Genomic DNA, 26,059 nt, shown 5'->3' on the forward strand with positions numbered 1-26,059 from the left:
TTCTCTGGGTCAGTGGCCAGTCCTGTGGCTTCGTCCAGGTTTCCACGTCTCAATATGAAAACAAACTCATCACCCCTCCCCCCACTCTCCTTCTCTCCTGGCCTCTATTTATCGCATCCCTCCCTCCCCTGGTATGTCAGTCGACTCCTTTAACCCTCTCTGCACTCCTGTAGGGCACAGGAGCCACCATCAGCTCCGCCATCTGATGAGAAGTTTGAGGCACAGACAGGTTAAATGACTTGTCCAAGGCGTTGTGGCTGGAGCGGCAGGGCCAGCGTCTGACCCAGGCCATCTGGCTGCAGGGTCTGCACTCCTGGCCCCCTCTCCCCTACTGCCCTCTCCAAATAGCCACCCACCCCTGCCGTTCGTTTCTTCCCTCCTTCATGTCTTCACTCACCCATCTGTCCAACAAACACTCAACCGAGGCCCCGGGCTGGCCATGGGGACACCTCTCAGGTGCATGGAGACAGGCGGGAGTGGGAAGACGACACCCTGCTCCCAGAACAGGAACTGCTCGTGACCACTCCCTCTGGGGCCGAGGCCAGTGGGAAAACTGGTTTCCAACTGACAGCCCTGGAGAGCCCGGGAGGAAGCCAGTGGCACCTGGCAGCTTCCGGCGGGGCAGGCCCCCAGCCAGGACCCAGGACCCAGGGAGACCCCGGCCGCCCTGCACCCGCGCCCCAAGCCCCTCCCTTACAGCTGGAGCACGGACCAGCCTCTGCCACTGGCCCCGTGTGGGGCCCTGGAAGAGCGCCCTCCCTGTTGGGGGCCCCAGGTTCCTCATCTGTAAAGTAAGGGCCTTAGACCACTGGAGGTCACAAACGGGCAGCTCAAACACAGCCAGACCCAGTCCATGGATGTATTTCCCTTAAATATCTACAGAACACCTTTTTTTTTTTTTTAATTTTAAATAAACTTTTTGTTTTAGAACAGTTTTAGGTTTACCAAAAAATTGCTAAGAATAGTACAGGGAGTTCTCACCTACCCCACTTCCAGTTTCCCTTATTATTAACAGTTTACATTAGTATGGTGCATTTTTCACAATTAGTGAATCAATATTGATATGCTAATATTAACTAAAGCCCATACTTGTTTCACATTTCTTTAGTTTTCACCTCCAGTCCTGTTTCTTTTCCAGGATCCCATCCAGGATATCACAGTATATTTTAGTCATCATGTTTCCTTAGGTGCCTCTTGGCTCTAAAAGCTTTGCAGAATTAAAAAAAAAAAAAAAATTGTATGCCCGAGAAGCAATGTTTGCGGTACTAGAAATATTCTCTATATATTTTTATTTGGGTGGTATAAATATGTGTAAAAATCATCAGATGGTACAATTAAGATAAGTGCTCTCTGCCCACTTTAATGTACGTGTGTGTGTACCTGCTCAACCACTTCATTTGTGTCTGATTCTTTGTGACCCCACGGACTGTAGCCCGCCAGGCTCCTCTGTCCATGGGACTCTCCAGGCAAGAATACTGGAGTGGGTTGCCAGGGCCTCCTCCGGGGGATCTTCCCGACCTGGGGACTGAACCCGTGTCTCTTACGTCTCTTGCCTTGGCAGGTGGGTTCTTTGCCTCTAGAGCCCTGGGAAGCCCTTCTGTGTATCGTGACCCAGTTAAAAAAACAGCTGCCTTCATCAGTTGTCTCCAGTGTGCCACAGTCCTTCGCACTCACTGGGATCCCACTGAGTCTGTCCTGCTTTATTTCATCTGCTTGCCATCCATAGCTACCACACAACATATACATAGGACTCATCTATAAAATGGGTATCGTAATATTTCCTACCTGATATGGCTGTAGTCAGGTTAACTGAAATTATATATCTATATATAAAGTTCTCAGCAGGGTGCCTGGTGCACGTGTGCCAGCTAAGTCACTTCACTCATGTCTGACTCTCTGCGACCCCATGGACTGTAGCCCGCCAGGCTCCTCTCTCCAGGGGGATTCTCCAAGCAAGAATACTGGACTGGGTTGCCATGCCCTCCTCCAGGGGATCTTCCTGAACCAGGGATCGGACCCACATCTCTTACATTTCCTGCATCAGCAGGTGGGTTCTTTACCACTAGCGCCACCTGGGAAGCCCGTCTGGTGCATAGCAAGTGTTCAATATGTGGGAAGCATAAGAATGATTATTGTTCATGTAATATTTATATTATTAAAACAAGTACATAACTCCTGTTTCTCCTTAAAGCAAATTCCATCCTCTCCCTCCTCAGCCTCCTTTTGTGTCTCTGTCCCTTCCTGCCAGGAAAGGCTGAGCTCTGATGGCTGGAAGGTAGAGAGACAGAGGCAAGCTGGCACAGGTGGCCCAGATTGGCTAAGGAACCAGGAACCCCCTGAGGATGACCCAGGATCTGACCCCAATATGCAGGGAAGCTTTGGTGGAAGTTGGGGTCCCAATCCTCCCCTCCCTAAGGAGCCTCTTGGGGAACAAAGGAGTCAGCCCCCAAAAGCTGCATCCTGATCCCCTCAGGGATCCCCCTGGCCAAGGATCCCTGAGGACAGCAGGGAAGCTGGGGCTTTTGGACGGGCACTGTAGAAAGCACAGGGAGAAGGTAGCCTTACCAGCACACTGATGGCCCAGCATCTTGTCTCGGGGGATGTCAGCTTCCCCTGTGTGGTGACCCCAAATCTGTGCCCAGAAGCAACAAGATCAGCGAGAGACAGGTCTCAGATGCTTCAGGGGGACCTCTTGCAAGGGGAAACCAAGCTCTAGGCAGGATGGACTGAGAGGCAGCAAAGACCAATGAGATGATGAGGGAAGCAGGAAGAATGGGGACTGGGGGTTAGGAGGCCAGGGCTGGACCTGTCTTGCCCTCTGACTTGCTGTGCAACTGCCAGCAAGTCCCTTTCCGTCTCTGAGTCTCCCTTTCCTCACAACAACATCGTTTTCAACAACAACAATAATAACCACAGCGATGGTGGTGCTGGTGCTGGTGGTGGCTCCCAATTTTTGTATGAAGTACAGGATACACCTTTCATGTGTGAGGCATGATTTCAATCCTCACAGATACCTGCATGAAGTATATCCACTACAATCATCTCCACTTCACATATTGAAAAATGGGGGTCAGAGGGTCAAGAACTTCTCTACAGCTTGTCTGCAGACTCAGGATTCAATCCACGGCCTGTCTGGCTTGGAGTCTGGGGCCATGACCTAGATCATCTCCTCTGCAGTTGCGCCTGTGAAATGGGCAAGTAGCCTACAGGTCTCTTCATTTTCCTTCCAGCGCTGACCCTGTGGGCTCTGAAGGTGTGCCCCATGCTTGGGGAGTGTTGAGGGGCAGGCAGCAGAGATGCTCAGAGCTATGGGGCTGCATCTGCCATCTTGCTCGATCTTCACAACAGCCTTATGAGATCAGTCCTGCTCTCACATCCCCATTTTACAGGGTGGGAAACTGAGGCACTAGTAAACACGCACAGTCTCACAGGGACCTGGATTTGAACCTGGCTATCTCTCACGCTCTCACTCGAGTCAGCTGTTCTCTGCAGGAAGGGTGCCCAGAGAGCTGAGTGAGGCCAGAGACCGACCCCTCGGGGCTCCTCATCGACTTCCAAAGGGTGTGCCTACCCTCCAGGCTCCCTCCGGGCCCAGGACTCACGGCTCGAGGTCCCTCCTCCACACTGAGTCGCCTTCATCCCAGCGCCCCCTGGCCTGGAGACCCAGACCCTCGAGGGGCCCAGGCAGCGCAGGACTGTGGGCGGTGCTGGTGAATGCCCCACCCACACCTGGGCTGGAGATGGTGGAGAATCCCCAAGGGTCCCCCCCTGCATACCAGGCCGAGGACACAAACCCCTACCCTGACCTCTTGGCTTCAGCATGGATGGCCCCCGCTGCAGAAGTCTCCAGCCTGTGGTTACACCCTATGCAGTGGCCAGTCCAGCTACCAGCAGGGCTGAGACCTGCCTTTCTGGTCTCGGGACCAGCGAGGAGCAGGCCAGGGTGAGGAGGGGCGGGGGAGCATGGCCGGCCTCCGCAGTGCCTGTGCTTGCTGAAACAGCGCCTCTGCCAAAAACAGTGGGGGTGATGGGCGCTTCTCTGTGGCCCCGGCTTCCTCCTGGGCCGCCGTTCACTTGAGGCTTCCAATCCTATCAGCAGCACGCTGGCTCCAGTCCTGTTACCTGGAAGTCCTTTTGTTCTGAGGACTCCCGGTACGACAAGCTGGTGTCGAGTGGCCCTGGGATCATGCGGAAAGGGTGGCCACCATCTGTGCATCTGGCCAGACCCTGGCCACAGAGACTGCCAATGAAGAGGCCACGTGAGTGTGAGCGCTGGGGAGAGGCCAGGTAGTGGGGAGGGCCTGGACCAAACAGCCCGGATCTTGCCTCCCCCAGGAAGCCTTTCTCGATTAAAGGGAAAAAAAGATGACACAGCCCCCCGCTCATCCTGTCTCATGTCCCCACGATACTCCTTGCTTGTCCCATTATAATGTGCCCGATTCCCTTCTGTCTGTTGACAGAGAGCAGGAAGAAAACACGTGTGTTTCGTGATGGGCAGAGAGATAGACTTTCACCAGTGTCTCCGGAGAAGGAGCACTTCCACTCGAGTGCCTACCCAGCTCCTGTCATTCTCCCCTTCTCGTGCTGACAGTCTCCTTTATTTTAAACATTTCAGGTGTAAGGAACTCGCCCTTGACTCTGTTTTTCTCTTTTTATGTGAATTGATATTTTGCTGATCGCAACGGCTCCTATTTGACAAACAGTAGAACGTCTGTGTGGCAAACATATTATTTAGTCAACCCAGCGACTTTCTTTGCTTCCCAGGCTTTTGCTTTTTAAAACACAGGTTAAGTCGCACAGGTCCTAGACGAGCACTTCCCTGGCGCAGGGACCGAGGTGTTGGCAGTTCCCGCGGGCTGGCTCCTGGGTGGTGGTGTGAGTGTGCTTCCCTCTGCTGCCCCTTCGCTAAGGAGCCCTGGACCGCTGCCCGTGTCCAGTCCTTGAATCTCATTTTCCTGTTTTGTCTCTTGGCTTCAGCACTGCACACTTCTAGCAGCAAACTCCTCCCCTGCAATGCAATGACTGACTGCACTCACAGCCTCCTAGCACTTCCTCTATTCCACAAGAGCTCAGCGCCCACTGTGGGTCAGGGACTAGGGATACACAGATAAACAGATGTGGGTTCTGCTCAGGGAGGGGATTCCCTGGTGGCTCAGTGGTAAAGAATCTGCCTGCAATTCAGGAGACCTGAGTTCGATCCCTGGGTCGAGAAGATCCCCTGAAGAAGGAAGTGGCAATCCACTCCAGTATTCTTGCCTGGGATATCTCATGGACAGAGGAGCCTGGTGGGTTACAGTCCATGGGGTCGCAGAGAGTCGGACTCGACTGAGTGACTAAGTATGCACGCACACACAGGGAGCGAGGATGATTAAGACTCTGACGTGATCCATGTACTCAGAGAGGCTGGATAACTTCCTCTGGGTCACACAGCCAGCAGGGAATAAGGCATGAAAGTCAGACCTATTTGACTCTCAGGCCCAAGCAAGCTCTTTCCACTGCCCCCCACTCTTGGAGACTTTAGAGTCTAGCGAGAGAGCTCTAACTGAACAACCAAATAAAACACAACAGGATACCTTCTACCACAGAAGAGGCATATCTGAAGAGCTGCAGAGAATGAGAAGGAGAGTGACTGATTTCCATGGGGGATGGTTCCAGGAGAGGTGAAACGTGAGCAGGGTCTTCCATTCTCAAGCTTAAGAAACCACATAACTCGTGTGGTTAAAACTGTAAAGTAAGAGCCACGATGCCCTGAGTGAGGAGTACTGGGTTTACTTATGTGTAAAATGCCCAAGAACGAGCTGCATGAACTGGGGGTCACCTCTGCTCTTGGCCACAGAACAGGTGGTGAGGTCCCTGTCCCTGGAGGTAATCAGCAAGACATTTTGAAAAGGTGCCAGTCACTGCGTGGGGTTGTTGAGGAGTTCTTTGGTTCCTTCTAGTAATAAGATGTTACAAGTTTTATTCTTTCCTAGTGAAGGGAAGGCGGGTCCCTTTTTAGTTCTCCCACTGACCCTGGGGAAGGGTGCCCTCAACCCCAGGCACCCAAGGCTGAGAGCGGGCAATTGTTCCCACTGGGGCCACTGGGACCAGAGACCCACTGGGCAGCTGGTGACACTCCATGCCCTGAAATGTCCTCTCCCACCCAATTCTTTCAACCGTCTCAATGTGGAGGGCTTCTTACTCCCATTTTAAAGACATAAAACTGAGGTGGCAGAAATTTAAACACCTTGCTAAAGACTGCACGACTGGGACCTGAAACCACCATGGGAGAAGTGTGCAGCCTGGCAGTCCTCACCGTGCCCGCCTCCCCAGAGAGAACCTGTGCTGAGTGGCCTCAGGGTGTGGAGTGCACGGCCCCAACCTCTTTGCTCCATCCCTGGCATTCCAGACTCTCGGACTGCCTGGCCAGGGGAAGACAAGTCACGAATTAGGAGAAAATACTTGCAATCATATGGATAACAAAGGATATATTCATAGACAATATATACTATAAAGAGGTGGCTTAGAAAGTAAAGAATCTGTCTGCAGTGCAGGAGACCCAGGTTCAATCTCTGGGTCAGGAAGATCCCCAGAGAAAGGAATGGCTATCCACTCCAGCATTCTGGCCTGGGGAATTCCATGAACAGAGGAGCCTGGCGGGCTACACTCTATGGGGTCACAAAGAGTCTGACTCGACTGAGAGACTAATGCTTTCACTTTTCAGAAAACAAAGGAGGCATTCATAGAAAACATATACTATAAAGAACTCAATAAGACAATTCTGGTGTTTAGTTGCTAAGTCGTGTCCAACTCTTTGCGACCCCATGGACTGTAGCCTGTTAGGCTCCTCTGTCCATGGGGTGTTCCAGGCAAAAATACTGGAGTGGGTTGCCACTTCCTTCTCCAGGGGATCTTCCTGACCCAGGGATCGAACCCACATCTCCTGCATTGCAGGTGGATTCTTCACCACTGAGCCACCTGGGAAGCCCATCCAATAAGACAAACAACCTAACAACAAAAGAGAGGCAAAAGACTTATAGAAACATTTTGAGTACTGTTACAGCCCTCGCATGCACACGTTTTCACGTATCACACGGCACTTCTGCACGCACTGTCCCCTGGCGCCAGCACTGCCCCTCAGACAGGAACTGCCATCCACCTCTGAAGAAGGGCTGACCTGCTTTGTAAACTAGCGTTAGTTCCTATGGCCTAAGACATTGCTCTGGTGTGGAAAGTCTGCCAGTTAGATTTATTTATAGAGAAGGATGCCTGTAGTTTTTGCTTAAAAGAGGTTCCACTGGGACTGTTTGGGGGGGTTGTTTCTGAGCAGACTTGGGGTAGACATTTCTCATGGATGTGATCTGACTTGATGACCCCTCCCTCTTGGTTCACTGCTCTCTGGATGCTCTTGTCAGCAGAGAGGGTGGTGGGATGTCTCCAAGATGACGTCAAGGAGCTGAGCCTGCCTGCGTTGGCTCGTCTCTGCTTCTGCAGGTGGGTCAGGCTCTGGGAAGCCCTCTGCTTTGGCCACTGAAGAGCCAGCGGGCTCTGGGGGGGGGGGACAGTCCAGCCCTTTGTGATTTCCCACGGCTCCTGGAGTGCCTGCCCCACTCCCCAACATGGCTGGGACTCTGGCCCAGCCAAGGCTTGGCCCCAGACTTGGAAATGCAGATGGAGCCAGGTTAGGTTGTAGGTGGTCAACGTCCCCCCAACTTACACTAAAAGCCTGGACTCTGGAGCTAGAACTCCTGGGTTCAAATCTTGGCTAGGGAAAGCTCTGTGCTTCAGTGTCTCCGTCTGTACGATGTGGATAAAGGTCGTGCCTGCCTTATAGGCTGTTGTGAAGACTAAATGATGAGAATTTTTTTTTTTTTTTTTAATGAGGATCACTTTAAAAGTCTTTACTGAATTTGTTACAACCTTCCTTGTTTCTGTTTTATGCTTTGGTTTTTTTACCTCAAGGTATGTGTGACTTAGCTCCCCCAGTGAGGGATCAAACTCCCACCTCCTGAACTGGAGGGCGAGGTCTTAACCACTGGACCACCAGGGAATTCCCCAGTTAGCACTTGTTAAAGCATTTAGAACAGGGCCTGGCATGTAGCCAGCACTGTAGTAAGCAACTGCTCTCGTCATTGTTAGCATTGCTACTGTTATCATTTCACTCAGCCACCGTGGATGCAGGGCCATATGTATGGAGTCAGATGGACGGGGTTCAAATCCGAGCTTTGCCATTAACTCGCTGAGTGACCCTGGGCATTTCACTTAACTGCTCTGTGCCTTGGTCCCCTCCCTCTTCTGTGAAATGGAGATAATGAACATACATGTATAACAGGCTGGTGGTGAGGATAAGAGGCTCAGACCAGTGCCTGGCTCACAGCAAGTGCCTGGTGAATCCTAGGTACTATTATTATCATCGATATCTGAGTTACCATGACTTCTGCCAGGTCAGGCCAGGCCCTCCACAGCTGCCCTGGGAGGAACTCACCATCACCTTGGACAGATCCACTAGCACTTGGGGCCCCCGCAGCCCCTCCTTGGATTCTCTCTGCCCACCCCCAGCACTCCAGACCTAGAACTTTGACCCAGCCCTTCCCAGCATGCTGCCACTCCCCAGTCCTCTCCTAGCTGCAGAGGGGTGTTTTCCTAACACTCATCAGATTGCTAGAGCCCTCCAACAGCTTAGCCACTGCATGTAGACTGCAATTTAAACTTCTCTTGGGGGTCCTCTAGGCCTGGCCCAAGGGCCCTGCTGAGGAGGTATCCCCCTGTCTGCAGAGTCTACTTGGGGGCCTCACTCACCCCTCCCCAGCACACTGTCTTCCTTATTCTTCCTTAGCTCCATCAGGGTCACTTGCCCCTTGCCCCCACCCTCATCTGCTCAGAACGCTCTCCCCAAACCTGCCCCTCTCACCACCCCTGTGCCTTGACCCAGACCTCTGCATGGCTGGCTGCTTCCACCATAGGGACCTCTGGCCAGAAGTCCCCTCCTTAGGGGCTGCCCAGCACTCCCACCCTGCTGCTCTGCTTTGTTTTATTCAGTGCTAGTCATGTCCAGAAGCCATCTTTTGTATTTATTTGCTCAACTGTATGAGGAGCGGGTCTCATGTGTTTCATTCTCAAGGGTACCCCAAGGTGAATCAGAGCATAACAGAGACTGCACATAGAAGATGCTCAATAAACACTCATAAACAGATAAAGAGGTAGTTGAGCAAGCCCTGCCCCAAGCATCCTTTGTTGTTGTTGGGTCACTAAGTTGTGTCCAACTCTGCGACCCCATGGACTGCAGCATGCCAGGCTTCCCTGTCCTTCAAATTCCCAGAATTTGCTCAAACTCACGTCCACTGATTTGGTGACGCCATCCAACCATCTCATCCTCTGTCGTTCCATTCTCCTCTTGCCCTCAGTCTTTCCTAGGTCTTTATCCCACATCAGGGTCTTTTCCAGTGAAGAGCTCATGCATCCTTGGTATTATGTAATAAAAGAGGTTGAGCCCCAGTGGTGAAAACACTAAATCTTTGCCAACCTTGTGAGCCTTGGAAGCTTTTCAACCCGTCTCGGGAAGAGGAGGAGGGGTGGGTGTCACCTCCTGTTCCCGTGGATGGCTCATAGATGGCTCTCCTCAACCTCCTTCTGCACCCACGCCTGTCAAAAGCTGCCGGGTTTAAACACCCATGTTTCTGTTCCGCATTATCGATTGTTTAATATTCAAGAGATGGCATTAAATAAATATGTGCACGATTATGTAATGTGTTTGGAAACAATCTGGTTGGTCCCAAAGTGCTTGGGCAAGAAACAGAACTTCAGTGAGGCGAGAGATCTGGGTGATCTCTGAGGGTTGAGGACAGAGGCACGTGGCCCATCTGCCTGTCTACCCCTTCTCCTGTTTGGGTCTGGACTTTCTCATCTTTCTTGGTGCAGGCAGGGTGGGGTAAGTAGGAAGTGAGCTCAGAATCTCTGAGTTGCACCCCAGAGCTCCCAACTCCTGGCTGGTAGTTACTTCTCTCTGGGTCTCAGTCTTCTCACCTGTGAAAGGGGCTGATGACACCTTCTGAGGTCAGAGGAGAAGCTGACTTGAGCTCTGGCTCAGGGGCTGTTTTTTCGGAAAGTAAGTTGGGTCCGATGCTCGTACATGAGCAGCGTGACCTCTGGTCCCTGACAGGTGTGGGTCTCGGGGAACAAGCATGGACTTTGAGGTCCATAGGTATATAACGCAAGGCGGATCAAGCAAGGCATTAACAGAAGCCCAAAGAAAGGGATTTGGGAAAACAGAAGATGTGGTTAATCCCAGCTAGGAGCCAGAGAAACCTCACAGAGCTGCCATAGGGGCTGGCTCTGGAAGGCCGGATGGCACTGTGACCCTGGAGAGACAGCTGCCCATTAACTAACACGCACTAGACAACCAGGCATCTATTTATTCAACTGAGCACCTACTATCTTCCAGCTACTCTGCTAAGCACTCATCTCTGGATCATCTCTGCTTGACCTTGACAAGAAAGAAACGCTGCTGCCGCCCAGTTTCACTGACGAGGGACTCGAGACTCAGTTCTCTATGTGCAGGGATCCTGCCTTCCTTCCATGAGGCTTTCTCATTCTGCTCTCCATTCAAACGCAAAGACGTGAGGGGGAGGTTCCCACACCTGCACCGTGGTGCATAAATAATTCACGCGTCCCCACCAGAGCGGAAGAGGGAAGGCGGCTGCTGTCGACCACTGCTTTCCTGCTTAGCGGACCCCCATCAGCACCCCTACACCAGTGCTATCCTCCCAGGTCTCCCCCACCCCCAGCTCCCGCAAAACCCCAGTCTCCAACTCACCACTCCACGTCTTCTGGTTAAATGAAAGGCGTCAGGGTTTGGAAAATGGGGCCCATGTCTTGCGGCCTCTGGGGACTGGGTGACGAAGTTCAGCTCTGGAAAAGAGGAGAAGGCATTGGTTAGGGGCGGGTGACCCCACAGGGACTCAAGTCAGGAAGGAGCGGGAAGGGAACAGTGGTGGGGCGTGTCCCTATGTGTCGGCACTGGGCTAGTGCCAGGGTCAGGGGGGTGGAGCTGGGAGAGAAGCAGGAGGACTCTGCCCCTGCCTTCTCCATCAGGACTTGCTTGGGTGGGCTTCACCCTCTCCCAGGTCCCATCTCAGGGGAACCAGTCTACCCGCCAGGAGAGTGTTAGGGTGAGGTCTCCCTGTCCTCTGTCTGATGGCTGGTGTGGCCTGCGAGGGCAGAGGAAGTGAGGCAGAGTGGTCATAGGCCTGTGCTCAGAAGGACAGAGGCCCTGGGGCTGGTGGCCGGACTTTTCCAAGCCTCTGTTTCCCCATCTGCAGGACAGAGATAATAATACCTATTTCTATGTGCATTCATGGCGATGTGTGTGAGCAGTTTTATCACATGTGTAGTGTTATGTAAGCACAGTCACAATCCAGATACGGAACTGTTCTGTCACCATAAGCTTCCTTGGGCCGTCCCACTGAAGCCACCCCCACCCACCCGCACCCCTTGTTGTTCAGTTGCTGAGTCGTCTCCGACTTTTTGCCATCCCATGGACTGTAGCCCTAGAGTTTGCTCAAATTCAAGTCCACTGAGTAGGTGATACTGTCTAACCGTCCCATCCTCTGTCATCCCCTTCTCCTTTTGCCTTCAGTCTTTTCCAGCATCAGGGTCTTTGCCAATGAATTGACTCCTAACACCAGGTGGTCAGAGTGTTGCAGCTTCAGCTTCAGCACTGAGCCACGAGGGAAGCCCCTGCACCCTCAACTCCTGGCAGTCATGAATCTCCATAATATTGTTTCTTCAAAGATGTCTATAAATGATATCATGCTATATGTGACCTTCTGGGATGGCTTTTTTCATGCAGCTCAGTTCTGTGGAGGTTCATCAGGTTGTTGTATGTGTAGACAGTTCAGTGCTTTTTAGGTGAGTACCACTGCATGATGTGGGGGGATCACGGGTAGCTTAATCAACCATGAAAGGACATCTGGGTTACTTCCAGTTTTTGATTAATATGAGTAAAGCTGCTATAAACCTTTGTGTACAGAGTTTTTGTGTGAACATAAGTTTACATTTATTTGGCATGAATGCTCAATAGGACAATTAATTATTGGGTCATACAGTAGTTCTATATTTAGGGTTTTTTTGTTTGTTTGTTTTAAAGAGACTTCCAAACTCTTTTTTAGGGTGACTGTACCATTTTACATTCCCGTCTACAATGTACGAGTGATCCGGTTTTTCTGCAGTTGGTGTGATCACTTTTTATTTTAGCTGTTCTGATAGGTGTGTAATAATGTCTCACCGTGGTTTTAATTTGCCTCTCTTTGATGGCTAATGATGTTGAACATCTTTTCATGTGCTTGTTTTCCATCTGTATATTCTCTTCATAGAAATGTCTCTCTACGACTTTTATCCATTTTCTAATTGGATTTTTTTAATGGTTGAATTTGGAGAGTATTTTTTATACTTATTAGATATCAGTACTTTGTTAGATTTTGTGGTTTGCAAATATTTTCTCCCAGTCTTTAGCTTTTCTTCACCTTCTTAACAAGTTTTTTTGTTTGTTTTTGCAGATCGTGAGCTTTTAACTTCGTGAAGTCCCAATTATCTTTTTTTTTTTTCTTTTATGGGTCATGCTTTGGTGTCAAGTTTAATAATTATTTAGTCTTAGATCCTGGAGATTTTCCTCTTACATTTTTCCCCTAAAAGTTTTATAGTTTTACATTTTATATTTAAGACTATGATCCATTCTGAGTTACTTTTGTATAAGGTGACAGACTTAGATAGGATTTTTTTTTTTTGCCTGCTGCTGCTGCTGCTGAAGTCACTTCCGTCGTGTCCGACCCTGATGTCCAATTGCTTCAGCATCACTTGTTGAAAAAGTTATTATCTTTCCTCCATTGAATTGCTTTTGTATCTTTGTCAAAAATCAGTTGGACTTATTTGCATGTGTCTTATCTCTCAATCTTCTATTCCCTCATTGACCTACATGTCATCTCTCTGTTGATACCATAAAGTCTTGATTTCTATATAATAAATCTTGAAATCAGGTAGACAGACTCTTCTTACTCTTCTTTTTCAAAATTGTTTCAGCTATTCCAGCTTCTCTGCTGTTCCACATAAGTTTTAGAATAATCTTTTCTACATCTATAAAAATTTTGTTGGGATCTTAATAGGAATTGCAGAGACTAACTTTTTTACTGTGGTGAGGCTTCCAATCCATGAACACATATGTCACTTCATTTATCTATATCTTCTTTGATTTCTTTCATCAGATTTTTTAAAAAAAACTATTTCTCAGCATACAAATCTTGTATGTTTTATTAAATTTACACCTAATTATCTCCCTTCTGAGTTATTGTAAATGGCACTGCATTTTTAATCATGGTACACCCACGTTCCCTGCTAGTATACAGAAATACAATAGATTTCTGTAGGTTTATCTAGTACCCTGTGACCTTCCTGAAATCACTCATTGGCTCCAGGAGGTTTTTCTTATTTTCCCTTTGATAGATTCTTTGGGATTTTTCTTGCAGACAATGAAGTTATCTACAAATGGGGACAATTTATTTCTTCCTGTCCAACTTGTATTCCTTTTCTTGTCTTGTCTTACTGCATTGGCTAAAATTTACAGCACTATTTGAATATAAGTGGTGAGAGCTGACATCCTTGCCTTATTCTGTTTTAGGAAAAGTCATTCAGTCTTTAACCATTAAGATAATATTAGCCTAGTTTTTTGCAGATGTTCTTTATCACATTGAGCAAAATCCCTTCTATTCCTATGTTTCTGAGCATTATACCATGAGTGGCTGCTGAATGTTATCAAATGCATTAGTGGATATACTGCATGGTTTTTCTTTAGACCATTAGCCTGGTAGATTATGTTAAATGATTTTTTATTTTTGAAAGAAATACTTTTATTTTACATACTTTTGTTAAGATACTTAAAATCCATGTGTTAAATTTTAGGAATATTCAACAGGTGACTACTCATTGATAAACTGGTACAAAGTAACATGTCACTGATCTTTGCTGTAACCCAAGAACAAGTTCATTTGTATGAAGTAAGCAAACATAATTTAGAAAATTCCTTTGGGAAATTATTTAACATGAAACTTTGTCTCTGAGTTTAATACATAGGAAGGTGGTGAAGGTGAAAGTTGCTTAGTCGTGTCCAACTCTTTTGCGACCCCATGGACTATATAGTCCATGGAATTCTCCAGGCCGGAATACTGGAGTGGGTAGCCTTTCCCTTCTCCTGGGGATCTTCCCAACCCAGGGACTGAACCCAGGTCTCCTGCATTGCAGGGCAATTCTTTACCAGCTGAGACATAAGGGAAGCCCTTATTACATAGGAAGCCACTCAGTTCAGTTCAGTCGCTCAGTCATGTCCGATTCTTTGCCATCCCATGAACCGCAGCAAGCCAGGCTTCCCTGTCCATCACCAACTCCCGGAGTCCACCCAAACCCATGTCCATTGAGTCAATGATGCCATCCAACCATCTTATCCTCTGTCATCCCTTTCTCCTCCTGCCCTCAATCTTTCCCAGCATCAGGGTCTTTTCCAATGAGTCAGCTCTTCACATCAGGTGGCCAAAGTAGTGGAGTTTCAGCCTCAACATCAGTCCTTCCAATGAACACCCAGGACTGATCTCCTTTAGGATGGACTGGTTGGATTTCCTTGCAGTCCAAGGGACTCTCAAGAGTCTTCACCACAGTTAAAAAGCATCAATTCTTCGGCGCTCAGATTTCTTTATAGTCCAACTCTCACATCTGTATATGACCACTGGAAAAACCATAGCCTTGACTAGACGGACCTTTGTTGGCAAAGTAATGTCTCTGCTTTTGAATATGCTATCTAGGTTGGTCATAACTTTCCTTCCAAGGAGTAAGCGTCTTTTAATTTCATTGCTGCAATCGCCATCTGCAGTGATTTTGGAGCCCAGAAAACAAAAGTCAACCATTGTTTCCCCATCTATCTGCCATGAAGTGATGGGACTAGATGCCATGATCTTCGTTTTCTGAATGTTGAGCTTTAAGCCAACTTTTTCACTCTCCACTTTCACTTTCATCAAGAGGCTCTTTAGTTCTTCTTCACTTTCTGCCATAAGGGTGGTGTCATCTGCATATCTGAGGCTATTGATATTTCTCCCGGCAATCTTGATTCCAGCTTGTGCTTCCTCCAGCCCAGCATTTCTCATGATGTACTCTGCATAGAAGTTAAATAAGCAGGGTGACAATATACAGCCTTGATGTACTCCTTTTCCTATTTGGAACCAGTGTGTTGTTCCATGTCCAGTTCTAACTGTTGCTTTCTGACCTGCATATAGGTTTCTCAAAAGGCAGGTCAGGTGGTCTGGTATGCCCATCTCTTTCAGAATTTTCCACAGTTGATTGTGAGCCACACAGTCAAAGGCTTTGGCATAGTCAATAAAGCAGAAATAGATGTTTTTCTGGAATTCCCTTGCTTTTTCGATGATCCAGCGGATGCCTGCAATTTGATCTCTGGTTTCTCTGCCTTTTCTAAAACCAGCTTGAACATCTGGAAGTTCACGGTTCACATATTGCCGCAGCCTGGCTTGGAGAATTTTAAGCATTACTTTACTAGCGTGTGAGATGAGTGCAATTGTGCGGTAGTTTGAGCATTCTTTGGCATTGCCTTTCTTTGGGATTGGAATGAAAACTGACCTTTTCCAGTCCTGTGGCCACTGGTGAGTTTTCCAAATTTGCTGGCATATTGAGTGCAGCACTTTCACAGCATCATCTTTCAGGATTTGAAATAGCTCAACTGGAATTTCATCACCTCCATTAGCTTTGTTCGTAGTGATGCTTCCTAAGGCCTACTTGACTTCACATTCCAGGATGTCTGGCTCTAGGTCAGTGATCACACCATCATGATAATCTTGGTTGTGAAAATCTTTTTTGTACAGTTCTTCTGTGTATTCTTGCCACCTCTTCTTAATATCTTCTGCTTCTGTTAGGTCCCTACCACTTCTGTCCTTTATTGAGCCCATTTTTGCATGAAATATTCCCTTGGCATCTCTAATTTTCTTGAAGAGATCTCTAGTCTTTCCAATTCTATTGCTTTCCTCTATTTCTTTGCATTGATTGCTGAAGAAGGCTTTCTTATCTCTCCTTGCTATTCTTTGGAACTCTGCATTCAAATAGGTATATCTTTCCTTTTCTCCTTTGCTTTTCACTTCCCTTCTTTTCACAGCTATTTGTAAGGCCTCCCCAGACAGACATTTTGCTTTTTTGCATTTCTTTTCTTGGGGATGGTCTTGATTCCTGTCTCCTGTACTATGTCACGAACCTCCATCCATAGTTCATCAGGCACTCTATCAGATCTAGTCCCTTAAATCTATTTCTCACTTCCACTGTATAATCATAAGGGATTTGATTTAGGTCATATCTGAATGGTCTAGTGGTTTTCCCTACTTTCTTCAATTTCAGTCTGAATTTGGCAATAAGGAGTTCATGATCTGAGCCACAGTCAGCTCCCGGTCTTGTTTTTGCTGACTGTATAGAGCCTCTCCATCTTTGGCTGCAAAGAATATAATCAATCTGATTTCAGTGTTGACCATTTGGTGATGTCCATGTGTAGAATCTTCTCTTGTGTTGTTGGAAGAGGGTGTTTGCTATGACCAATGCATTCTCTTGGCAAAACTCTATTAGCCTTTGCCCTGCTTCATTCCAAATTCCAAGGCCAAATTTGCCTGTTACTCCAGGTGTTTATTGACTTCCTACTTTGCATTCCAGTCCCCTATAATGAAAAGGACATCTTCTTTGGGTGTTTGTTCTAGAAGGTCTTGTAGGTGTTCATGGAACTGTTCAACTTCAGCTTCTTCAGCGTTACTGGTTGGGGCATAGACTTGGATTACTGTGATATTGAATGGTTTGCCTTGGAAACGAACAGAGATCATTCTATTGTTTTTGAGATTGCAACCAAGTACTGCATTTCAGACTCTTTTGTTGACCATGATGGCTACTCCATTTCTTCTAAGGGATTCCTGCCCACAGTAGTAGATATAATGGTCATCTGAGTTAAATTCACCCATTCCAATCCATCTTAGTTCACTGATTCCTAGAATGTCAATGTTCCCTCTTGTCATCTCCTGTTTGATCACTTCCAATTTGCCTTGATTCATGGACCTAACATTCCAGGTTCCTATGCAATATTGCTCTTTACAGCATCGAATCTTGCTTCTATCACCAGTCCCATTCACAACTGGGTGTTGTTTTTGCTTTGGCTCCATCCCTTCGTTCTTTCTGGAGTTATTTCTGCACTGATCTCCAGTAGCATATTGGGCACCTACTGACCTGGGGAGTTCATCTTTCAGTGTCCTATCTTTTTGTCTTTTCATACTGTTCATGGGGTTCTCAAGGCAAGAATACTGAAGTGGTTTGCCATTCCCTTCTCCAGTGGACCACATTCTGTCAGACCTCTCCACCATGACCTGTCCATCTTGGGTGGCCCCACATGGCATGGCTTAGTTTCACTGAGTTAGACAAGCCTGTGGTCCATGTGATCAGATTGGCTAGTTGTCCGTGACTGTGGTTTCAGTCTGTCTGCCCCCTGATCCCCTCTCTCAGTGCCTACTGTATTACCTGAGTTTCTCTTACTTTGGATGCGGGGTCTCTCTTCACGGCTGCTCCAGCAAAGCACAGCCGTGAAGAGGAAAGCCATTATATAATCATTAACACATATCAGATATACTTAATACTAGCAAAGTAGATTCAGTTACTGTTTGAGATTTAAATTCTAAACACAGAGGTGTAGCTGGGAGTTAATTGATTTATAAATGTTGAGCCAACTTTGCATTCCTGGAATAAACCCTACTTGGTCATGATGCATAATCGCTTTTACATATACCACTGAATTTTATTTGCTAAAGTTTCATTAAAGATTTTCACATCTACATTGATGAGGAATGTTGGACCCTAGTCTTTTGTGTGTGTGTGTGTGTTGTATTTTGTTTTTCTGGTTTTGATATCAGGGTCATTCTAGCTTCAAAAAATGAATTGAAAGGGTTCCTTCTTCTGCTACTTACTGGAAGATGCTGTGTAGAACTGGTGTTCATTTTTAAAGCATTTGGTAAAATTCTCCAGTGAAGCTATCTGAGGTTTTCTTTTTAGGATATTTAAAATTTAAAAATTCAAATTCTGCAATAATTATAGTGCTACTCAAATTATCTGTTTCATATTGGGTAAATTGTAGTTTTCATTTTTTGAGAAATTGGTTCGTCTCATTTAGGTTGTCAAAGTCCTGTGCATAGAGTTATTCACAGTATTCCCTTACCCTCCAATTGTATATCTGCAATCACATTTCATTTTCAATTTTGCTAATTTCTCTCTTTCCCTCTCTTTTTTGCCTGTTAAGTCTTGCTAAAGTTTTGTCAATGTTATTGATATTTTCAAAGATACAAGTCTTCAGTTTCACTGATTTTCCTCTGTTCATCTTCTGTTTTCAATTTTATTGATTTCTGCTCTTATCTCTATTATTTCCTTCCTCCTTCTTGATTTGGGTTTATTTGGCTTTTCCTTTTCTAGCTTGTCAAGATGGGAACTTAAATCATTGATTTGAGGCTTTTCTCTTTGCTGACTATGCATCTAGTACTATAAACTTCCCTCTCAGCACCACTTAGGTATGTCACACACATTTTGATATGTGATATTTTAATTTTATTTTTTATTAGCTCTGGCTGCACAGCGTGTGGGATCTCAGTTTCCTGACCAGGGACCAAACCTGTGCCCCCTGCATTGGATGTAGAGTTTTAACCACTGGACTGCCAGTGAAGTCTCCTGTGATACTTTTATTTTAATTCAGTTCAAAATAGTTTAAAAATTTCAAATTATACTTTATCATTGACTCATGGATTATTTAGATGTGCATTATTTAACTTCCAAGTAGTTGGGAGATTTTTCTGTTTTCTTTCTGTTACTGATTTCTAGCTTGATTTTATTGCAGTTGGAGAACACATCCTTTGGATACAAATTCTAATTTTGCTGAGGTTTGTTTTATGTCCCAGCATATGGTCTATATGTTGTATGTTCTGTGGACACTGAAAATAATGAGTTCTATAAATGTTGCTTTGATCCTGTTGGTTGATGATGTTGTTGAGTTCTATATCCTTGCTCTGGTATTCTGTCTAATTGCTCTGTCCATTATTGAGAGAGAGGTGTTGAAGTCTCCAGCTATAACTGTGGTCAGTTTCATCAGTTTTTTTTCTTCACATATTTTACAGCTCCATTGTTTAGTGCATATATATTTAGAATTGCTGTATCTTCTTGGGGGTTGGACTCTTTATCATTATATAATATTCCTTCCCAACTCTAGTAATTTTCTTTGCTCTGAGGTCTACAGTATCTGATTTTTAAATAGTTACTCCCACTTTCATTTGATTAATGTTGGTATGATATATATTTCGTTTATTCTTTTACTTCCAACCTGCCTCTGTGTGTGTATGTGTCCACATGGGTGCTCAGTTGTGTATGACTCTTTGAGACCCCATAGATTGCAGCCTGCCAGAATCCTCTGTCCATGGAATTTTCCAGGCGAGAATACTGGAGCAGGTTTCCATTTCCTACTCTAGAGCAGCTTCCTGACCCAGGGATCAAACACACGTCTCTTGCATCTCTTGCATTGGCAGGCAGATTCTTTACCACTAGCACCACCTGGGAAACTCCCCTCAACCTGTCTGTGTCATTATATTTGAAGTGAGTTTTTTATAGGTAGTATATAGTCAGGTCATGATTTTCAAACCACTTTGTCAATATCTGTCTTTTAATTGGTGTACTTAAACGGTTGACATTTCATATCATTATTGACGTGCCAAGTTTAAGTCTACAATTTTAACTTTTGCTTATTTGTTCTTTCTACATACACTTAAAACCACATCAGAAAGTGTGACAATTTTTGTTTTAGTCATCGAATATAATTTAGAAAAGCCGAGAAGGGAAAAAAGAGCCAATTGCATTTACCCACATTTTTGCTTACCATAATCTTTTTTCTTTCCTGATATTCAAAGGTTCCCTTTTTATTGTTTCCTTTCTGTTTGGAAACCCTCTTTTTGCATTCTTTTAGGGTGGGTCTTCTGGCAACAAATTCTGTTTTTCTTCATTCTGAGAATGTCTTGACTTCCCCTTCATTCTTGAAGAATATTTCCCCTGGATATCAGGTTCTGAATGGACAGTTCTTCCCTTTCAGCGTTTGAAAACTGTCGTGTCACTTCTTCCTGGCCCTGTGGCTTCTGATGAGAAAGTCATTGTCATTTGAATTGTTTCCCCCTTACAGAGGAGGTGTCATTTCTCTCTCACTGCGTTTAAGATTTTTTCTTGTTGTTCTGTTTTTCGTTTCAGAAGTTTAACTATTTTGTATCTTGGTGTGGATTTTAATGAGTTTATTCTCTTTGGAGTTTTGCTCAGCTTCACAAACCTGTAGATTCATGTTATTTGCCAAATCTGGGACGTTTTCAGCCACTATTTCTTCAAGTATTTTTTTCTTTTTTTCAGTTCCATTTCCTCTCTTGTTTGCTTCCAGTAGTCGAATGACACAAATATTAGATCTTTTGTTATAGCCTCACCAGTCTCTGAGGCTGTGTTTTTCATTTCTCTTGTGTCTATTTTCTCTTGGTTATTCAGATTAGGTAATTCAGATTATTTCTATTGTCCTATATTCCCATTTAGTGATTCTCTCCTGTGTCCCCTCCAGCCCTCAATTAAGCACATCCAGTGATTTTTTTCTTTTAAATTTCAGTTTTCATATTTTTCAGTTCTAAAATTTCCCTTCAGTTCTTCTCTATCTTTATTTTTCTTTGCTGATACACTGTATTTTTTTTTTCCATTTGTTTCAAGTGTGTTCCTAGTTGTTCCTTGGAGCATTTTTATGATGACTGCTTTAAAATCTTTGTCAGTTAATTCCAACATTTCTGTCATATTGGTGTTGGCTTCTATTGATTGTCTTTTTTGTTTTCATTCAGTTTGAGATCTTCCTCATTCTTGTTATAAGTGAATTTCTATTGATACCTGGGCATTTGGGGGATTATTATTCTATTGATACTTGGGCATCCAGACTCTGGGATCTCATTTAAACTTTGTGTTTTAGCTGGCTTCCTCTGATACTACTCCAGCTGAGAAAGGGGAAATCAAGCTCCCCATCAGGCCCCCACTGATATCTCCATGGCTGAAAGGGGCAGGTCTGCCTTGTTACAGCTCCCAGCGTGGTCTCTCCACCAGCACGACAGGGACTGGGGTGAGGTCTTGTTACCACCCAGTGGGGAAGGAAAGTCCTGGATCCCTACCTGGCCGTCTCTGACACCACCCCCGTGGAGCGCTTGAGATGCTTCTTTACAGTCTGGTGAAGGGGGAAGTCTAATCTCCCCACTGGATCTGTGCTGGTGTGGGTGGAGCCTCAGTGCTTTCTGTGGTGTTTGGTTAGAGCAGAGCAGTTTTTGTTGGTAAGTATCTGTTCTGCCGGGGCTTTCCAGGTGGCACTAGTGGTAAAAGAACCTGCCTACCAATGCAGGAGACTTAAGAGACACAAGTTCAATCCCTAGGTCTGGAAGATCCCCTGGAGGGTGGCATGGGAACCCACTCCAGTACTCTTCCCTGAAAAATCCCATTGAGAGAGGAGCCTGGAGGGCTATAGTCCACAGGGTAACAGAGCTGGATGCAACTGAAGTGACTTTGCACACATGCACATCTGTTCTGCTAGGCTACCCTTTTCTTGCCTTTTCAGCTAAAGAAGCCAGGTTTCTGTCAGGGCACTTTTGTTTGTTTCTTTGTTTTTTTGCCTGCCCATTAGCATTTCCTCATTTCTAGCTTCTTCAGCTCCAACTCTGGGCTGTATGAGGCAAAAAGAAACTCCTCATTCACCAGGACCTCATCACTATGCTGTTTCTTGGGTCCCCAGGTCCCAAGAAGCAGGTCTGCCTTCTCTCTATCTCTTAGAGTTTTCTTGTGTTTATTTTATATAAATGTCTAGGGTTCTCAGTTGTGCCTAGGGACAAGTACCTCTATTCCACTGTCCAAGAAGCAGAAGCCTACCTGAGCCCTCTTAACAAGTGCTTTTAGCTCTCTGGAGTTTTCCAGGACCACCTCTATCTTCTTAACACAGCTAAACAGATCAGATATTCTAAGATGCCCATTATTTTCCATGGACTCCCAGCTTTCTACCTGACCCAGGTGAACGCCTACGTGTCCAGTCAGGGACAAGAAGAACTCTAGGCTTTTAGGAGGCCTTTTCTTTCAAAGCTGTAGGTGGCAATGGGTGACTTGGAACAGAGCCCCAAAGATGGTTGTTAAAACTAGAAATCCAGTTGAGTAATCTGTTTCAGGGTCTCCAGGTCCAACCTTATGAGGTCTTTCCAGGGGAATGCAGGAATCTGGGCAGTGTCAGTAACCAAAAACTACTTAAGCCAGGGTGTTAAAGTTCATAACTTTGTCTCATTCCCCACCATGGCTGGCTCCTCCCTCCAGGACTGTGTATTACCTTTTACAAGAGGCTCTCAAGTCTGCACCTGATTTCCTTCTCTACCCAGCTCTGGGAGGCAGCAAGCACCCACCACCCTTGATGTCCTAAGTGCCTGGCTTTCAGAGGTCAGGGACCTACCCAAGACTGCTTAGTTCCATACTGACAGAGCCAGGCTCACACCCAGGTCTTGTGACTCTGGCACCAAGGTCATTTTCCAGGCCCCAAATCTTCTCTGTATTTTTTCATCTAAGTCAAAATGGTTCTCAAAGTATGGTCCACGTGCCCGAGGGTTCCCCCAAGATTCTTACAGGGGGTGCTGAGAGATCAAAACCATCTTCCGAGTAACACTTAGATCTTATTTACCACCTTCACTGGATTGCACTTCTGGTGCAAAGGCAGGAGTGAGTAAAACTGCTGGTGCCCTAGCAGGAATCCAGGGAGTGGCACCAAATTGTACCAGTCATCATTGTATTCCTCATCACCACATGTGGGCAGTAAAAAATGCCAGCTTCATCCTGGAATGTCCGAGATGAAGCAGTAAAAATGACTAACTTTATTAACTCTTGCAAGAACACGGAAAGGGAAGTATTTGTATAAGCCCTTACATTGTAACTCAAGTATGACGTCTGCTGGAGGAGAGGCTCTCGTGTGAGCATTCGCGTTATGAGCTGAAATTGCCTATTTTCACCAAATGCCATTTTTTTTTTAACATAAAAAGAACAACCAACAGACACATGATGGTTATTTAGACTTGGGTATTTGGCAGACATGTTCTCAAAAGCAAACAAAGTGAGCCTATCACTTCGAGGAAAACAACTGGCAGTATATGTTGCCAATGATAAAATGTGAACTTCCAAAGTGAAAATTAGAATTGTGGAAGGCTTATGTGTGCCATCATGAACTTGACAGCTCCCTGCTACCAAGAGATATTTCTGATGAGGTCAGTGGTAAGACAAAAAATGTTCTTTTTTGATACTGCATAATGAAATGTGCAAACATTTGGAAGATCTGCATAACGCATTGAGCCAATATTTTCTAAATGACCACTGCAGGAGTAAAAAAGACATGCATGAGTGAAAAACCATGCATGAGTTACCAAACCATGCATGAGTAAAAAGAATTAATCAAAGTGTAAGAAAAATGGATTAGAATGTATAATACAAAGAGTTCATTGACATTGCTTCAGATTCTTCATTGCAACTAATTTTTAAGATTCTGAGTTGAATTGTGTCCCTCCTAAAGTTCATATTTTTCAGTCTTTACCTCCCAGTACCTCAGAATATAACTGTATTTGGCAACAGGGCCCTTTAAAGAGGGATTAAGTAAAATGTTAATGCTTCATGTTTAAGCATTAAGTAATGCTCAAAATTCTGAAAGCCAGGCTTCAGCAATACGTGAACCGTGAACTTCCAGATGTTCAAGCTGGTTTTAGAAAAGGCAGAGTAACCAGAGGTCAAATTGCCAACTTCCGCTGGATCATCAAAAAAGCAAGAGAGTTCCAGAAAAACATCTATTTCTGCTTTATTGACTATGCCAAAGCCGTTGACTGTGTGGATCACAATAAACTGTGGAAAATTCTTCAAGACATGGGCATACCAGACCACCTGACCTGCCACTTGAGAAACCTATATGCAGGTCAGGAAACAACAGTTAGAACTGGACATGGAACAACAGACTGTTTCCAAATAGGAAAAGGAGTATGTCAAGGCTGTATATTGTCACCCTGCTTATTTAACTTCTATGCAGAGTACATCATGAGAAACGCTGGGCTGGAAGAAGCACAAGCTGGAATCAAGATTGCTGGGAGAAATATCAATAACCTCAGATATGCAGATGACACCACCCTTATGGCAGAAAGTGAAGAAGAACTAAAGAGCCTCTTGATGAAAGTGAAAGTGGAGAGTGAAAAAGTTGGCTTAAAGCTCAACATTCAGAAAACTAAGATCATAGCATCTAGTCCCATCACTTCATGGCAGATAGATGGGGAAACAATGGTTGACTTTTGTTTTCTGGGCTCCAAAATCACTGCAGATGGTGACTGCAGCCATGAAATTAAAAGATGCTTACTCCTTGGAAGGAAAGTTGTTACCAACCTAGATGGCATATTCAAAAGCAGAGACATTACTTTGCCAACAAAGGTGCGTCTAGTCAAGGCTATGGTTTTCCCAATGGTCATGTATGGTTGTGAGAGTTGGACTGTGAAGAGAGCTGAGCACTGAAGAATTGATGCTTTTGAACTGTGGTGTTGGAGAAGACTCTTGAGAGTCCCTTGGACTACAAGGAGATCCAACCAGTCCATTCTAAAGGAGATCAGTCCTGGGTTTTCTTTGGAAGGACTGATGCTGAAGCTGAAACTCCAATACTCTGGCCACCTCATGCGAAGAGTTGACTCATTGGAAAAGACTCTGATGCTGGGAGGGATTGGGGGAAGGAGGAGAAGGGGACGACAGACGATGAGATGGCTGGATGGCATCACCGACATGATGGATGTGAGTCTGAGTGAACTCCGGGAGTTGGTGATGGACAGGGAGGCCTAGAGTGCTGCAATTCATGGGGTCACAAAGAATTGGACACGACTGAGCAACTGAACTGAACTGAACTGAAGTTAAAATGTTAAGTTCCCCTTAGACTGCAAGGAGATCAAACCAGTCAATCCTAAAGAAAATAATCCTGAATATTCATTGGAAGGACTGTTGCTGAAGCTCCAATACTTTGGCCACCTAATGTGAAGAGCTGCTTCACTGGAAAAGACCATGATCCTGGGAAAGACTGAAGGCAGGAGGAGAAGGGGACGACAGAGGATGAGATGGTTAGATAGCATCACTGACTCAATTGACATGAATTTGAGCAAACTCCAGATGTGGAGGACAGAGGAGCTTGGCTTGCTACAGTCCATGAAGTTGCAAACAGGTGGACATGATTCAGCAGCTGAACAACACAACAAGTTAAAATGAAGACATTAAATGGGCCCTAATCCAATCTGATTAGAGTCCTTATAAGAAGAGGGAATTTGGACACACAGAGAGACACCAGGGCTATCTAAGCAGAGGAAGGACCCTGTGGGGAAATAGCAAGAAGACAGCCATCTGCAAGCCAAGAAGAGAGGCCAGCATGCCTTGATCTTGGACTTTTAGCTGCCATAACTATGAGGAAACACGTTTCTGTTGTTGAAGTCCTTCAGTGTGTGGCGTTTGGTTATGGCATCCCTGTAACTGAGCAAGATCCTGCGGGGCCTTCTTGGGGACAGACACCCCTGCCATGCTTCCCTCACCCTTACTTATCAAAAAGCTTTAGTTTCTTAGGCCTTCGCCAAATTCCAAGGAACAGATTCAATCAGAGAAGTAAGAAAAGGCAGCCACAAAGGAAAACAGTCAAGCAAGACAAAATAATAGTTCAGCCATAATACCAAGTCCAAGACCTTTAATTCCTCTTCAAGGGGTCTAGGTGATATCCTGAGCCATACCCTTGGGCTGTTTTGCAGACACTAAAATCTTCTCCAGGTAGAAGAAGCTAACTGCATGTTGACCATCAGTACCCAGACCCCAGGCCACTTGGAACCAGAAGGATGATGAGGTTACCTCCTGAAAAACCATCGTATTATCTCACCACTGTCTAATCAGAAGAATG

At 45.7% G+C, this 26,059-nt stretch overlaps 1 protein-coding gene across 11 annotated transcripts in view; it reads right to left on the reverse strand.

Annotated features, from left to right (window-relative positions):
* Nucleotides 1-26,059, reverse strand: part of ATP2B2 (ATPase plasma membrane Ca2+ transporting 2) — a 380,163-nt gene that overhangs the window by 197,159 nt on the left and 156,945 nt on the right. For 9 of the 11 annotated variants that reach the window (XM_061397083.1, XM_061397086.1, XM_061397080.1 and 6 more), the window contains one exon: nucleotides 10,793-10,887. The gene's annotated coding sequence lies outside the window, so the exon portion shown is untranslated. Of the gene's footprint in view, nucleotides 1-397; nucleotides 503-10,792; nucleotides 10,888-26,059 lie in introns of those variants that run through there. The other 2 variants (XM_061397076.1, XM_061397077.1) reach the window with 2 other exon arrangements.

Source organism: Bos javanicus, chromosome 22 (assembly GCF_032452875.1).
Source record: "Bos javanicus breed banteng chromosome 22, ARS-OSU_banteng_1.0, whole genome shotgun sequence".
NCBI lineage: Eukaryota > Metazoa > Chordata > Mammalia > Artiodactyla > Bovidae > Bos > Bos javanicus.